This window comes from Chironomus tepperi, unplaced genomic scaffold (assembly GCF_022539635.2).
Source record: "Chironomus tepperi strain 1889 unplaced genomic scaffold, CSIRO-AGI_Ctep_v1 contig_449, whole genome shotgun sequence".
NCBI lineage: Eukaryota > Metazoa > Arthropoda > Insecta > Diptera > Chironomidae > Chironomus > Chironomus tepperi.
The window spans coordinates 904,828-919,748 of NW_027226571.1; the positions used below are offsets into that span (position 1 = coordinate 904,828).

At 36.0% G+C, this 14,921-nt stretch overlaps 1 protein-coding gene across 2 annotated transcripts in view; it reads left to right on the forward strand.

Moving 5' to 3' along the window:
* LOC139098587 (P-selectin-like) overlaps positions 1-14,921 on the forward strand; it is a 63,745-nt gene that overhangs the window by 38,496 nt on the left and 10,328 nt on the right. The gene's annotated exons all lie outside the window — the stretch shown is intronic.

Sequence of the window (14,921 nt, forward strand, 5' to 3'; positions counted from 1 at the left end):
AACTACATGGCTGTCACATGTCAGCTACATAACTTCCACATAACAGTTACGTGGCTGTCACAAGACAGTCACATTGCTGCCACATCACAGCTATATGGCTTACCACATCACAGCTCCATGGCTCTTACATCATGCTAAATGGCTGCCGCATGACAGCTACGTGACTGTCACATGGCCTTTACGTTGTTGTGACATTGCTTTTATGTGGCTGTCACATGAATTTTACGTAGCTGTCACATGACATTTACGAGGTTGTCATATGTATTTTACGTGTTTCTTAACCAGCTGTCACATAACTGTTGCGTATCTGTCATATGACTGCCATAAATTATTTATGCTGATCGGGCTGCCTTCCGCGGTGCATGAAGAAATGTAAATTGTCAAATGACTATATTTCTTCAATTATAATGAATTGTACTCGGATGGAGGAGATGGCGCATACAATATACAATATACAATATAATATAACCTCAAAAAATTGTGTCAGGCGAATCAAAATGTAACGGCACAAATGTGTTTTTCGTGTCTGGCATATTAAGCTGTCACAAAACGATGTTGCCCAAACTGGCAAAGAAGCTGTGGCTTCCAAAGACCAAAATTAAATGAAATTGATGTCACAGACTAGATATGACTAAATATTAAAATAGAGAAAATAATGATGATGAAAGATGAATTTGGAAGATGAGCCATAAAGAAAGTCAGCAACAACAATGGATGGAGATTCTATTCATCTCAACATGACTAATTTTCATTAAAGATCATCTTCTGTCACTTTCTTCAATTATATTAGATTGTTTCCTGTGTACTATAAAAACTAAGAATGTCGTACAGTTGTGTGCTTCCAACCATAATGTCACGTCCGTTCGATCGCTGCCTATTCTGTCGTTCAAATCTTTCTTCTATTTTCTTTAAAATTAAGTCAATGATATCATTGCGAAATATCATTGGTTTCGATAATTTCATTAAAAATAATTAAGGTGTGTCACTTTTTTTTGTTTTTTTCATTAATTTAATTAAATTGTAAATTTCGATTTCTATGAAATCCACGTCGCTTACCTTAATTATCGTCGGTTGAAATAAAAAAAAGAAACTTTTGATTTCATTAAAGCTCTTTTTCATGCATTTTTGAAAAATACAGAGATATCAAATGCATGCAGTAATGCAGTTCTCATATGGCTGAAAAATCTTGTTGTTAATGCATTGAATAATTTGTATTAAAACATTCATTTTTATGAAACTGAGAAAATATGTATGTGGGAAAATGGTTGCTGGATGTTAGTGATTGAAAGCGCATTATAATGAGATAGGCAACTTGGATGCAATTAAATTTATTTTTACTGAATCGATCTCTAGCTTGAAACCCCTAGCCGCCAATATGATGGCGAGACGTAGAGATGACATTAAAGATAAGACACGAAATATCCCAGATGCCACTGTGACGGCTGATTTTGATCCATTACTACGTCAAAAAATGCAGTTCGTCACATTGTGCCGCTTGGGCTTGGATTGATTTTTCTCAGAGCTCAACGTCCACTCTTGTCTAATCGACTTTACCATACAAATTCGAATCGACTTCCAGCTCTGGTTTTTCTCGGATTCTAGCTCTGATCAATTAGCTGCTAAGTACCGTCTCAATGCAGTGATGTCAGCATTTGAATGTATATCGATAGGTTTAAATGCTGAATGTATATGCCGATCGATAGGTTTAAAGAAATTATATTTATATTTATAACTTCAAAATCGAAACAAGTTATAGCCATAGGAAGCTGTATAGGAATCTTGCTGACTTCCATGTAATTAACCGACACTATATTTAAGAGTAATTGATGAATTTCAGATGAAATATCGACCTTTTAATATTTTATAGCGTATGCTGATTGATCTTTAAATATTTTAATAATTGAGGACGGTTGAATATTAAGTAACATGAACAAGAAATGAGACGAGAATTGGCAGATGTTGGTTGTTTTTGGGAAGTGATTGACCATTTGCTGATTAATAAACTGTAGCCTATGTCGCCGTAGTGACTAGAAATTGGTTAGAACTAGTGTTGGTCTAACCTATCGTCAAGTGTACAGTTACTGGATACTAAAACCGAAAAGCCGTACACAAGTTGCCGTGGTGACACCATCTGGATTAAACTTACTATTTTAATCAAAATATCCAGCTGCAGATCTCAAATTGCCATTTCTAATCATTACATAACACCAAATGACTCCTGAACTTATCACATTCAATTAAATATCCAAGTCATTAGAGTAAATACCAATTTGCTGTCTTTTCACTAAACTTATATGCTAAATTTCTATTTTGATCAGCTATTGTGACAATTTCGATGAAAATAAAAATCCATGAAATATGTTTATTACACATGTCAAATTAAACAAATCATGACATTAAATAAGCATGCTGTTTACGCTTGACGGGGATCCCATACGGAGCACTTGGCTCTGACATTTCTGAACACAAAAATTTTGTTTCTCGTCATGCACATTATAGACAATAATCCGGTAACATTCATATTCACACAAAATTGTGTGAATATATTGTTTTTTGTTTTACAGAAATCTACTTTTTTCGATTTACTGCCTCAGCCTTGCCGAATTATAAAAAAAGTTCGGTCATTCAAAGTTTGTGCTTCGTATTACCTATCAAATGGTAAAAACTCCTTCATGATTGGTGCTTCCAGTGCCGAGAAATCGCAAAAAATCACGTTCTGTCCTTTAGCAAGTTAGTTAGTTTCCGCGAAAACTCAATTTTAACACAAAGTTAAGACTTCCGGTTTTTTCTATCGATAGATATTGGTTATCACACGAGCTGTATAGTTTTTGGGGTCATGAGATGCATCCACTGAGGCACAAAATGCAAAAAACTGAAATTTTTTCCCTAAATATTAGCCGCTTATTCCAAAACACGTGTTTTAATAAACGATTATTTCAAAACATATTTTAATTTGGTGAAAAAAAAATTTAGTGAACTTGATCTCACTGATCTCATTTTGAAGGTCTAGAAGTGGACTGGATACTACTGGATATTGTTTTTATGTGTCTAGAAGTAAAATTGATCCTACTGGATCTTGTTTAAAGGTTGAAGTGAACTGGATCCGACTGATCTTGTTCCTCCCCTTGGTGCATATAAAAAATTTTTTTCTGCATAGGGAATCTTCTATATCCTATGAAAAACCATCCAAAAAGTTTAAAGTCATAATCACAATTATTAAAGTCATAATCACAAATAAAAATTTAGTCCACTGGATCTTACTGGATCTCATTTTGAAGGTCTGGAAGTAGACTGGATCCTACTGGATCTTGTTTTTATGTATCTAGAAGTAAAATGGATCCTACTGGATCTTGTTTTAAAGGTTCTGAAGTGAACTGGATCCGACTGGATCTTGTTCCTCCTTGGTGCACATAAAAATTTTTTTTTTTCTGCATAGGGAATCTCCTATATCCTATGAAAAACCATCCCCAAAAGTTTAAAATCATAATCTCTTCATCTCTCTTTAATCATATTCACACAAAATTGTGTGAATATATTGTTTTTTGTTTTACAGAAATCTACTTTTTTCGATTTACTGCCTCAGCCTTGCCGAATTATAAAAAAAGTTCGGTCATTCAAAGTTTGTGCTTCGTATTACCTATCAAATGGTAAAAACTCCTTCATGATTGGTGCTTCCAGTGCCGAGAAATCGCAAAAAATCACGTTCTGTCCTTTAGCAAGTTAGTTAGTTTCCGCGAAAACTCAATTTTAACACAAAGTTAAGACTTCCGGTTTTTTCTATCGATAGATATTGGTTATCACACGAGCTGTATAGTTTTTGGGGTCATGAGATGCATCCACTGAGGCACAAAATGCAAAAAACTGAAATTTTTTCCCTAAATATTAGCCGCTTATTCCAAAACACGTGTTTTAATAAACGATTATTTCAAAACATATTTTAATTTGGTGAAAAAAAAAATTTAGTGAACTTGATCTCACTGGATCTCATTTTGAAGGTCTAGAAGTGGACTGGATACTACTGGATATTGTTTTTATGTGTCTAGAAGTAAAATTGATCCTACTGGATCTTGTTTTAAAGGTCTGGAAGTGAACTGGATCCGACTGGATCTTGTTCCTCCCCTTGGTGCATATAAAAAATTTTTTTTTCTGCATAGGGAATCTTCTATATCCTATGAAAAACCATCCAAAAAGTTTAAAGTCATAATCACAATTATTAAAGTCATAATCACAAATAAAACTAGTAATGAAGCGGATCACGCTTCATGAGAATATTCACACAATACGAAGATCAGAAACTGTACAGACAAGTAAAAAATAAAAATAAAACAACTTGAACAAAATAAGAGATTTATGAAATAAAAAATGATAATGTGCAAGTAATTAACTAAAATTATTTACATGGAGAATAACATGTACAGTTACTACTTTCGAATTTTTAAAGTTCGAGCTTCGCTCGAACTGTTTTTCTTCTCACGGCGACTTATTTTCATAGATATGCAGTTTTTAATGTTTGAGAAAATTTTCACGCCTTCACTCGCTTCGCTCCGTTCAGGTCGCAAAAATTTGTGAGCTTCGCTCAACCAAGTCCGAACTGCGTTCGAACTATTAATGTTCGAGCTTCGCTCGAACTATTTTTCTTCTCACGGCAACATATTTTCATAGATATGCAGTTTCTAGTGTTTGAGAAAATTTTCACGCCTTCACTCGCTTCGCTCCGTTCAGGTCGCAAAATTTGTGAGCTTCGCTCAACCAAGTCCGAACTGCGTTCGAACTATTAATGTTCGAGCTTCGCTCGAACTATTTTTCTTCTCACGGCAACATATTTTCATAGATATGCAGTTTCTAATGTTTGAGAAAATTTTCACGCCTTCACTCGCTTCGCTCCGTTCAGGTCGCAAAAATTTGTGAGCTTCGCTCAACCAAGTCCGAACTGCGTTCGAACTATTAATGTTCGAGCTTCGCTCGAACTGTTTTTCTTCTCACGGCGACTTATTTTCATAGATATGCAGTTTTTAATGTTTGAGAAAATTTTCACGCCTTCACTCGCTTCGCTCCGTTCAGGTCGCAAAAATTTGTGAGCTTCGCTCAACCAAGTCCGAACTGCGTTCGAACTATTAATGTTCGAGCTTCGCTCGAACTGTTTTTCTTCTCACGGCGACTTATTTTCATAGATATGCAGTTTTTAATGTTTGAGAAAATTTTCACGCCTTCACTCGCTTCGCTCCGTTCAGGTCGCAAAAATTTGTGAGCTTCGCTCAACCAAGTCCGAACTGCGTTCGAACAATTAATGTTCGAGCTTCGCTCGAACTATTTTTCTTCTCACGGCAACATATTTTCATAGATATGCAGTTTCTAATGTTTGAGAAAATTTTCACGCCTTCACTCGCTTCGCTCCGTTCAGGTCGCAAAAATTTGTGAGCTTCGCTCAACCAAGTCCGAACTGCGTTCGAACTATTAATGTTCGAGCTTCGCTCGAACTATTTTTCTTCTCACGGCAACATATTTTCATAGATATGCAGTTTCTAATGTTTGAGAAAATTTTCACGCCTTCACTCGCTTCGCTCCGTTCAGGTCGCAAAAATTTGTGAGCTTCGCTCAACCAAGTCCGAACTGCGTTCGAACTATTAATGTTCGAGCTTCGCTCGAACTGTTTTTCTTCTCACGGCAACATATTTTCATAGATATGCAGTTTCTAATGTTTGAGAAAATACAGTATTTATATAGATCACTATACGAGCCGGGCTGAGCTTCGCTCGCCCGACTTGGGTAGATTACAGTACTTATATAGATCACTATACGAGCCGGGCTGAGCTTCGCTCGCCCGACTTGGGTAGATTTACAGTATTTATATAGATCACTATACGAGCCGGGCTGAGCTTCGCTCGCCCGACTTGGGTAGATTACAGTACTTATATAGATCACTATACGAGCCGGGCTGAGCTTCGCTCGCCCGACTTGGGTAGATTACAGTACTTATATAGATCACTATACGAGCCGGGCTGAGCTTCGCTCGCCCGACTTGGGTAGATTACAGTACTTATATAGATCACTATACGAGCCGGGCTGAGCTTCGCTCGCCCGACTTGGGTAGATTACAGTATTTATAAAAATCACTATACGAGCCGGGCTGAGCTTCGCTCGCCCGACTTGGGTAGATTACAGTAAATATATAGATCACTATACGAGCCATGCTGATGCTTCGCTCGCCCGACTTGGGTAGATTACAGTGCTTATATAGATCACTATACGAGCTCGGCTGAGTACTTATATTCGTATTATGTATATACGAACTAGGCTAAATGTATTGATTCTTAAGAAGTATTTTGATTTAACCTTGTAAACTTCGCTTTTGTTTTCTAAAAATTAAGCACATTAATGGATAGATATTTCTAATATCTACATTTTATATTTACATTTTTTTTTGTATACTTCAAGTATTCAAAAAAAAAAACTCAAAAAAAATGGAAAAAAAAATTTCAGAATTTCATTGGATTCGATCTAACGACCTGAAGATTTCAATTACTTGTATCCAAATGCAATCAGCCAAATCTCAATAAGCACAACTATTATTAATAATTTGGATAAAACATGTATATAAATTAATGAATTTTAGATCATCAAAAATATAGAAGAAATACTTTTAATTGTCTGCGGCCGAGCGAAGCGAGGCATCGTTCAATTTTAAAACACGTGTTTTGGAATAAGCGGCTAATATTTAGGGAAAAAATTTCAGTTTTTTGCATTTTGTGCCTCAGTGGATGCATCTCATGACCCCAAAAACTATACAGCTCGTGTGATAACCAATATCTATCGATAGAAAAAACCGGAAGTCTTAACTTTGTGTTAAAATTGAGTTTTCGCGGAAACTAACTAACTTGCTAAAGGACAGAACGTGATTTTTTGCGATTTCTCGGCACTGGAAGCACCAATCATGAAGGAGTTTTTACCATTTGATAGGTAATACGAAGCACAAACTTTGAATGACCGAACTTTTTTATAATTCGGCAAGGCTGAGGCAGTAAATCGAAAAAAGTAGATTTCTGTAGCAAACAAAAAACAATATATTCACACAATTTTGTGTGAATATGATTAAAGAGAGATGAAGAGATTATGATTTTAAACTTTTGGGGATGGTTTTTCATAGGATATAGGAGATTCCCTATGCAGAAAAAAAAATTTTATGTGCACCAAGGGGAGGAACAAGATCCAGTCGGATCCAGTTCACTTCCAGACCTTTAAAACAAGATCCAGTAGGATCCATTTTACTTCTAGATACATAAAAACAAGATCCAGTAGGATCCAGTCTACTTCCAGACCTTCAAAATGAGATCCAGTAAGATCCAGTGGACTAAATTTTTATTTGTGATTATGACTTTATTAATTGTGATTATGACTTTAAACTTTTTGGATGGTTTTTCATAGGATATAGAAGATTCCCTATGCAGAAAAAAATGTTTTTATATGCACCAAGGGGAGGAACAAGATCCAGTCGGATCCAGTTCACTTCCAGACCTTTAAAACAAGATCCAGTAGGATGAAATTTTACTTCTAGACACATAAAAACAAGATCCAGTAGGATCCAGTCCACTTCTAGACCTTCAAAATGAGATCCAGTGAGATCTAGTTCACTAAATTTTTTTTTCACTAAATTAAAATATGTTTTGAAATAATCGTTTATTAAAACACGTGTTTTGGAATAAGCGGCTAATATTTAGGGAAAAAATTTCAGTTTTTTGCATTTTGTGCCTCAGTGGATGCATCTCATGACCCCAAAAACTATACAGCTCGTGTGATAACCAATATCTATCGATAGAAAAAACCGGAAGTCTTAACTTTGTGTTAAAATTGAGTTTTCGCGGAAACTAACTAACTTGCTAAAGGACAGAACGTGATTTTTTGCGATTTCTCGGCACTGGAAGCACCAATCATGAAGGAGTTTTTACCATTTGATAGGTAATACGAAGCACAAACTTTGAATGACCGAACTTTTTTTATAATTCGGCAAGGCTGAGGCAGTAAATCGAAAAAAGTAGATTTCTGTAAAACAAAAACAATATATTCACACAATTTTGTGTGAATATGATTAAAAGAGATGAAGAGATTATGATTTTAAACTTTTGGGGATGGTTTTTCATAGGATATAGGAGATTCCCTATGCATAAAAAAAAATTTTATGTGCACCAAGGGGAGGAACAAGATCCAGTCGGATCCAGTTCACTTCCAGACCTTTAAAACAAGATCCAGTAGGATCCATTTTACTTCTAGATACATAAAAACAAGATCCAGTAGGATCCAGTCTACTTCCAGACCTTCAAAATGAGATCCAGTAAGATCCAGTGGACTAAATTTTTATTTGTGATTATGACTTTATTAATTGTGATTATGACTTTAAACTTTTTGGATGGTTTTTCATAGGATATAGAAGATTCCCTATGCAGAAAAAAAAAATTTTTTATATGCACCAAGGGGAGGAACAAGATCCAGTCGGATCCAGTTCACTTCCAGACCTTTAAAACAAGATCCAGTAGGATCAATTTTACTTCTAGACACATAAAAACATGTATCCAGTAGTATCCAGTCCACTTCTAGACCTTCAAAATGAGATCCAGTGAGATCAAGTTCACTTTTTTTTTTTTCGGCCAAATTAAAATATGTTTTGAAATAATCGTTTATTAAAACACGTGTTTTGGAATAAGCGGCTAATATTTAGGGAAAAAATTTCAGTTTTTTGCATTTTGTGCCTCAGTGGATGCATCTCATGACCCCAAAAACTATACAGCTCGTGTGATAACCAATATCTATCGATAGAAAAAACCGGAAGTCTTAACTTTGTGTTAAAATTGAGTTTTCGCGGAAACTAACTAACTTGCTAAAGGACAGAACGTGATTTTTTGCGATTTCTCGGCACTGGAAGCACCAATCATGAAGGAGTTTTTACCATTTGATAGGTAATACGAAGCACAAACTTTGAATGACCGAACTTTTTTTATAATTCGGCAAGGCTGAGGCAGTAAATCGAAAAAAGTAGATTTCTGTAAAACAAAAAACAATATATTCACACAATTTTGTGTGAATATGATTAAAGAGAGATGAAGAGATTATGATTTTAAACTTTTGGGGATGGTTTTTCATAGGATATAGGAGATTCCCTATGCAGAAAAAAAAAATTTTATGTGCACCAAGGGGAGGAACAAGATCCAGTCGGATCCAGTTCACTTCCAGACCTTTAAAACAAGATCCAGTAGGATCCATTTTACTTCTAGATACATAAAAACAAGATCCAGTAGGATCCAGTCTACTTCCAGACCTTCAAAATGAGATCCAGTAAGATCCAGTGGACTAAATTTTTATTTGTGATTATGACTTTAATAATTGTGATTATGACTTTAAACTTTTTGGATGGTTTTTCATAGGATATAGAAGATTCCCTATGCAGAAAAAAAAATTTTTTATATGCACCAAGGGGAGGAACAAGATCCAGTCGGATCCAGTTCACTTCCAGACCTTTAAAACAAGATCCAGTAGGATCAATTTTACTTCTAGACACATAAAAACAAGATCCAGTAGGATCCAGTCTACTTCCAGACCTTCAAAATGAGATCCAGTGAGATCCAGTTCACTAAATTTTTTTTTTCACCAAATTAAAATATGTTTTGAAATAATCGTTTTTTAAAACACGTGTTTTGGAATAAGCGGCTAATATTTAGGGAAAAAATTTCAGTTTTTTGCATTTTGTGCCTCAGTGGATGCATCTCATGACCCCAAAAACTATACAGCTCGTGTGATAACCAATATCTATCGATAGAAAAAACCGGAAGTCTTAACTTTGTGTTAAAATTGAGTTTTCGCGGAAACTAACTAACTTGCTAAAGGACAGAACGTGATTTTTTGCGATTTCTCGGCACTGGAAGCACCAATCATGAAGGAGTTTTTACCATTTGATAGGTAATACGAAGCACAAACTTTGAATGACCGAACTTTTTTTATAATTCGGCAAGGCTGAGGCAGTAAATCGAAAAAAGTAGATTTCTGTAAAACAAAAAACAATATATTCACACAATTTTGTGTGAATATGATTTAGTCCACTGGATCTTACTGGATCTCATTTTGAAGGTCTGGAAGTAGACTGGATCCTACTGGATCTTGTTTTTATGTATCTAGAAGTAAAATGGATCCTACTGGATCTTGTTTTAAAGGTCTGGAAGTGAACTGGATCCGACTGGATCTTGTTCCTCCCCTTGGTGCACATAAAATTTTTTTTTTTCTGCATAGGGAATCTCCTATATCCTATGAAAAACCATCCCCAAAAGTTTAAAATCATAATCTCTTCATCTCTCTTTAATCATATTCACACAAAATTGTGTGAATATATTGTTTTTTGTTTTACAGAAATCTACTTTTTTCGATTTACTGCCTCAGCCTTGCCGAATTATAAAAAAGTTCGGTCATTCAAAGTTTGTGCTTCGTATTACCTATCAAATGGTAAAAACTCCTTCATGATTGGTGCTTCCAGTGCCGAGAAATCGCAAAAAATCACGTTCTGTCCTTTAGCAAGTTAGTTAGTTTCCGCGAAAACTCAATTTTAACACAAAGTTAAGACTTCCGGTTTTTTCTATCGATAGATATTGGTTATCACACGAGCTGTATAGTTTTTGGGGTCATGAGATGCATCCACTGAGGCACAAAATGCAAAAAACTGAAATTTTTTCCCTAAATATTAGCCGCTTATTCCAAAACACGTGTTTTAAAAAAATTGCGGCCTCGCTTCGCTCGGCCGCAGACGATTAAAAGTATTTCTTCTATATTTTTAATGATCTAAAATTCATTAATTTATATACATGTTTTATCCAAATTGATTAATAATAGTTTTTATTGAGATTTGGCTGATTGCATTTGGATACAAGTAATTGAAATCTTCAGGTCGTTAGATCGAATCCAATGAAATTCTGAAATTTTTTTTTCCATTTTTTTTGAGTTTTTTTTTTGAATACTTGAAGTATACAAAAAAAAAAATGTAAATATAAAATGTAGATATTAGAAATATCTATCCATTAATGTGCTTAATTTTTAGAAAACAAAAGCGAAGTTTACAAGGTTAAATCAAAATACTTCTTAAGAATCAATACATTTAGCCTAGTTCGTATATACATAATACGAATATAAGTACTCAGCCGAGCTCGTATAGTGATCTATATAAGCACTGTAATCTACCCAAGTCGGGCGAGCGAAGCTCAGCCCGGCTCGTATAGTGATCTATATGAGTACTGTAATCTACCCAAGTCGGGCGAGCGAAGCTCAGCCCGGCTCGTATAGTGATTTTTATAAATACTGTAATCTACCCAAGTCGGGCGAGCGAAGCTCAGCCCGGCTCGTATAGTGATCTATATAAGTACTGTAATCTACCCAAGTCGGGCGAGCGAAGCTCAGCCCGGCTCGTATAGTGATCTATATAAGTACTGTAATCTACCCAAGTCGGGCGAGCGAAGCTCAGCCCGGCTCGTATAGTGATCTATATAAGTACTGTAATCTACCCAAGTCGGGCGAGCGAAGCTCAGCCCGGCTCGTATAGTGATCTATATAAATACTGTAATCTACCCAAGTCGGGCGAGCGAAGCTCAGCCCGGCTCGTATAGTGATCTATATAAGTACTGTAATCTACCCAAGTCGGGCGAGCGAAGCTCAGCCCGGCTCGTATAGTGATCTATATAAATACTGTATTTTCTCAAACATTAGAAACTGCATATCTATGAAAATATGTTGCCGTGAGAAGAAAACAGTTCGAGCGAAGCTCGAACATTAATAGTTCGAACGCAGTTCGGACTTGGTTGAGCGAAGCTCACAAATTTTTGCGACCTGAACGGAGCGAAGCGAGTGAAGGCGTGAAAATTTTCTCAAACATTAGAAACTGCATATCTATGAAAATATGTTGCCGTGAGAAGAAAAATAGTTCGAGCGAAGCTCGAACATTAATAGTTCGAACGCAGTTCGGACTTGGTTGAGCGAAGCTCACAAATTTTTGCGACCTGAACGGAGCGAAGCGAGTGAAGGCGTGAAAATTTTCTCAAACACTAGAAACTGCATATCTATGAAAATATGTTGCCGTGAGAAGAAAAATAGTTCGAGCGAAGCTCGAACATTAATAGTTCGAACGCAGTTCGGACTTGGTTGAGCGAAGCTCACAAATTTTTGCGACCTGAACGGAGCGAAGCGAGTGAAGGCGTGAAAATTTTCTCAAACATTAAAAACTGCATATCTATGAAAATAAGTCGCCGTGAGAAGAAAAACAGTTCGAGCGAAGCTCGAACATTAATAGTTCGAACGCAGTTCGGACTTGGTTGAGCGAAGCTCACAAATTTTTGCGACCTGAACGGAGCGAAGCGAGTGAAGGCGTGAAAATTTTCTCAAACATTAAAAACTGCATATCTATGAAAATAAGTCGCCGTGAGAAGAAAAACAGTTCGAGCGAAGCTCGAACATTAATAGTTCGAACGCAGTTCGGACTTGGTTGAGCGAAGCTCACAAATTTTTGCGACCTGAACGGAGCGAAGCGAGTGAAGGCGTGAAAATTTTCTCAAACATTAGAAACTGCATATCTATGAAAATATGTTGCCGTGAGAAGAAAAATAGTTCGAGCGAAGCTCGAACATTAATAGTTCGAACGCAGTTCGGACTTGGTTGAGCGAAGCTCACAAATTTTTGCGACCTGAACGGAGCGAAGCGAGTGAAGGCGTGAAAATTTTCTCAAACACTAGAAACTGCATATCTATGAAAATATGTTGCCGTGAGAAGAAAAATAGTTCGAGCGAAGCTCGAACATTAATAGTTCGAACGCAGTTCGGACTTGGTTGAGCGAAGCTCACAAATTTTTGCGACCTGAACGGAGCGAAGCGAGTGAAGGCGTGAAAATTTTCTCAAACATTAAAAACTGCATATCTATGAAAATAAGTCGCCGTGAGAAGAAAAACAGTTCGAGCGAAGCTCGAACTTTAAAAGTTCGAAAGTAGTAACTGTACATGTTATTCTCCATGTAAATAATTTTAGTTAATTACTTGCACATTATCATTTTTTATTTCATAAATCTCTTATTTTGTTCAAGTTGTTTTATTTTTATTTTTTACTTGTCTGTACAGTTTCTGATCTTCGTATTGTGTGAATATTCTCATGAAGCGTGATCCGCTTCATTACTAGTTTTGAGACTTGGATTTACGCAAATGGTATTAAGCATCGAATTAGGACTTTGTTCTTGTTAAAATGCCAACGACATTATTAAACTGTAAAATAGTTGAAATCACGTATGTCTGTTCTGAATATTATCCATTTTAATCCATTGTCTTGCTTGCAAATCAAAAAGATTGCAAAAGTTTCAGTCAATCGGAAAGTTGTCAAACAAATCGGAAAGTTGATACTTTAAGTATCAATCCTAACAGGTAAAGAATATGTTCCCGAAAGATTGCTCCATCTTAATCAGTTGTGGGCAATCTGTGTGTCGCGGTACTTTTGTGTGGCGCCGAAAATGCAATGAACTGTATGCGGTGTGGTTTTTGGTCAAGGCTGTATTCAAGGTGTGCCTGGCCACCACTGATCCAAATATACCAGATGAGCATGCTTACAATGGTTGATCTAAGCTTACATGTCTCTTCATACCACGCTTTTTGTCTACAAGATCAAGCAGATCAGACAGCATTAAAATTGATGTCTGGGACATTTCAAATACCATTCATTAAACCATGCATAATTAATATAGTTGATCTAGTGCAAATCTAGACATACAAAGTGAATTCAAAATAGAATGTGCAGCACAAAATCCGCTAAAAAAATTATGAAAAAAGAAAAACACAAAACTGGATTTACCATTTACAATAAAATGCACAGCGAATATACTTGAAAGAAATAAAAGTGAATGGAGATCGGATGTTGGTGAACTTTTTTTTTCCATTCATTCATTCATCCAGTGTTACTACACAAAAAATATAAACAGACTTTAATTGTTCTTAACAATTGGCGAGAAAAAATTCCATCTGAGAAAATTAATTTGCACCTCTTTAGCTCAACATACAGCAAAAAAAGCTTTATGCAAAGCATCTCAATTAAAAGTTGTTTCGCATCTTTAAACATGTTGATGAGGAGATATCTATTTAAAAATTTCATTTCAATCGATTTCATCATTATTGGAATTAAATATAAAAGTGAAAATATACAATTTTTTTTTTGCCATTGCCACTCATAATGTGCTGTTAAAGCAAAAATTACAGAAATGACGAGCAAATTAGAAACTCTTTTATTTTAATCCAATCACTTTTGTTGTGGCTGAAATTTGATTATATCGAGGCTCTCAAGCATTCGAATAAACGCCCGAGCAACTGCACAAGTAAAGAAGGCTCTGACATGAAGCTTCTAAGGATATTTTTGGTAGCGATATGAACCAGAATTCCAAAGAGGCACCTGTCACAGGCAAAAACCGTACAATTTCTTGATAATTTACACAAAACCATACAAATTATCTAGAAATTGTAAGGTTTTTGCCTGTGGCAGGAGCCTTTTTTGCAACTCTGATATGAATGTCGAACTAATGTGGCTTCCATTTGTTGATTGGAGTCTTAAAAACTTAGTGGTGAGGCCTTCTTCATTAGTGTCACTCGGGAAAGCATCCGATTATAGCCCGATCGACACATATTGAAATGTTGTTACCAAGGCGAGGTTTTGGAACCATACTTAGAGTCAAGTGGCGGTCAATCAGCAAATTTGATTGATTCCATCCAGTTAAGCCACTTGGTTCGAAGTATCCTGCCACTTCGTCGCCGTATTGGAAACATTTCACTCTACCGGATATAAAACATGCTCTCTAGAGTTCAGTAAGTTGAAAGCACGCTCACGAGAATGCTCAAATAGCAGAACAAGCTCTTGAAAAAATGTTTTTTTGC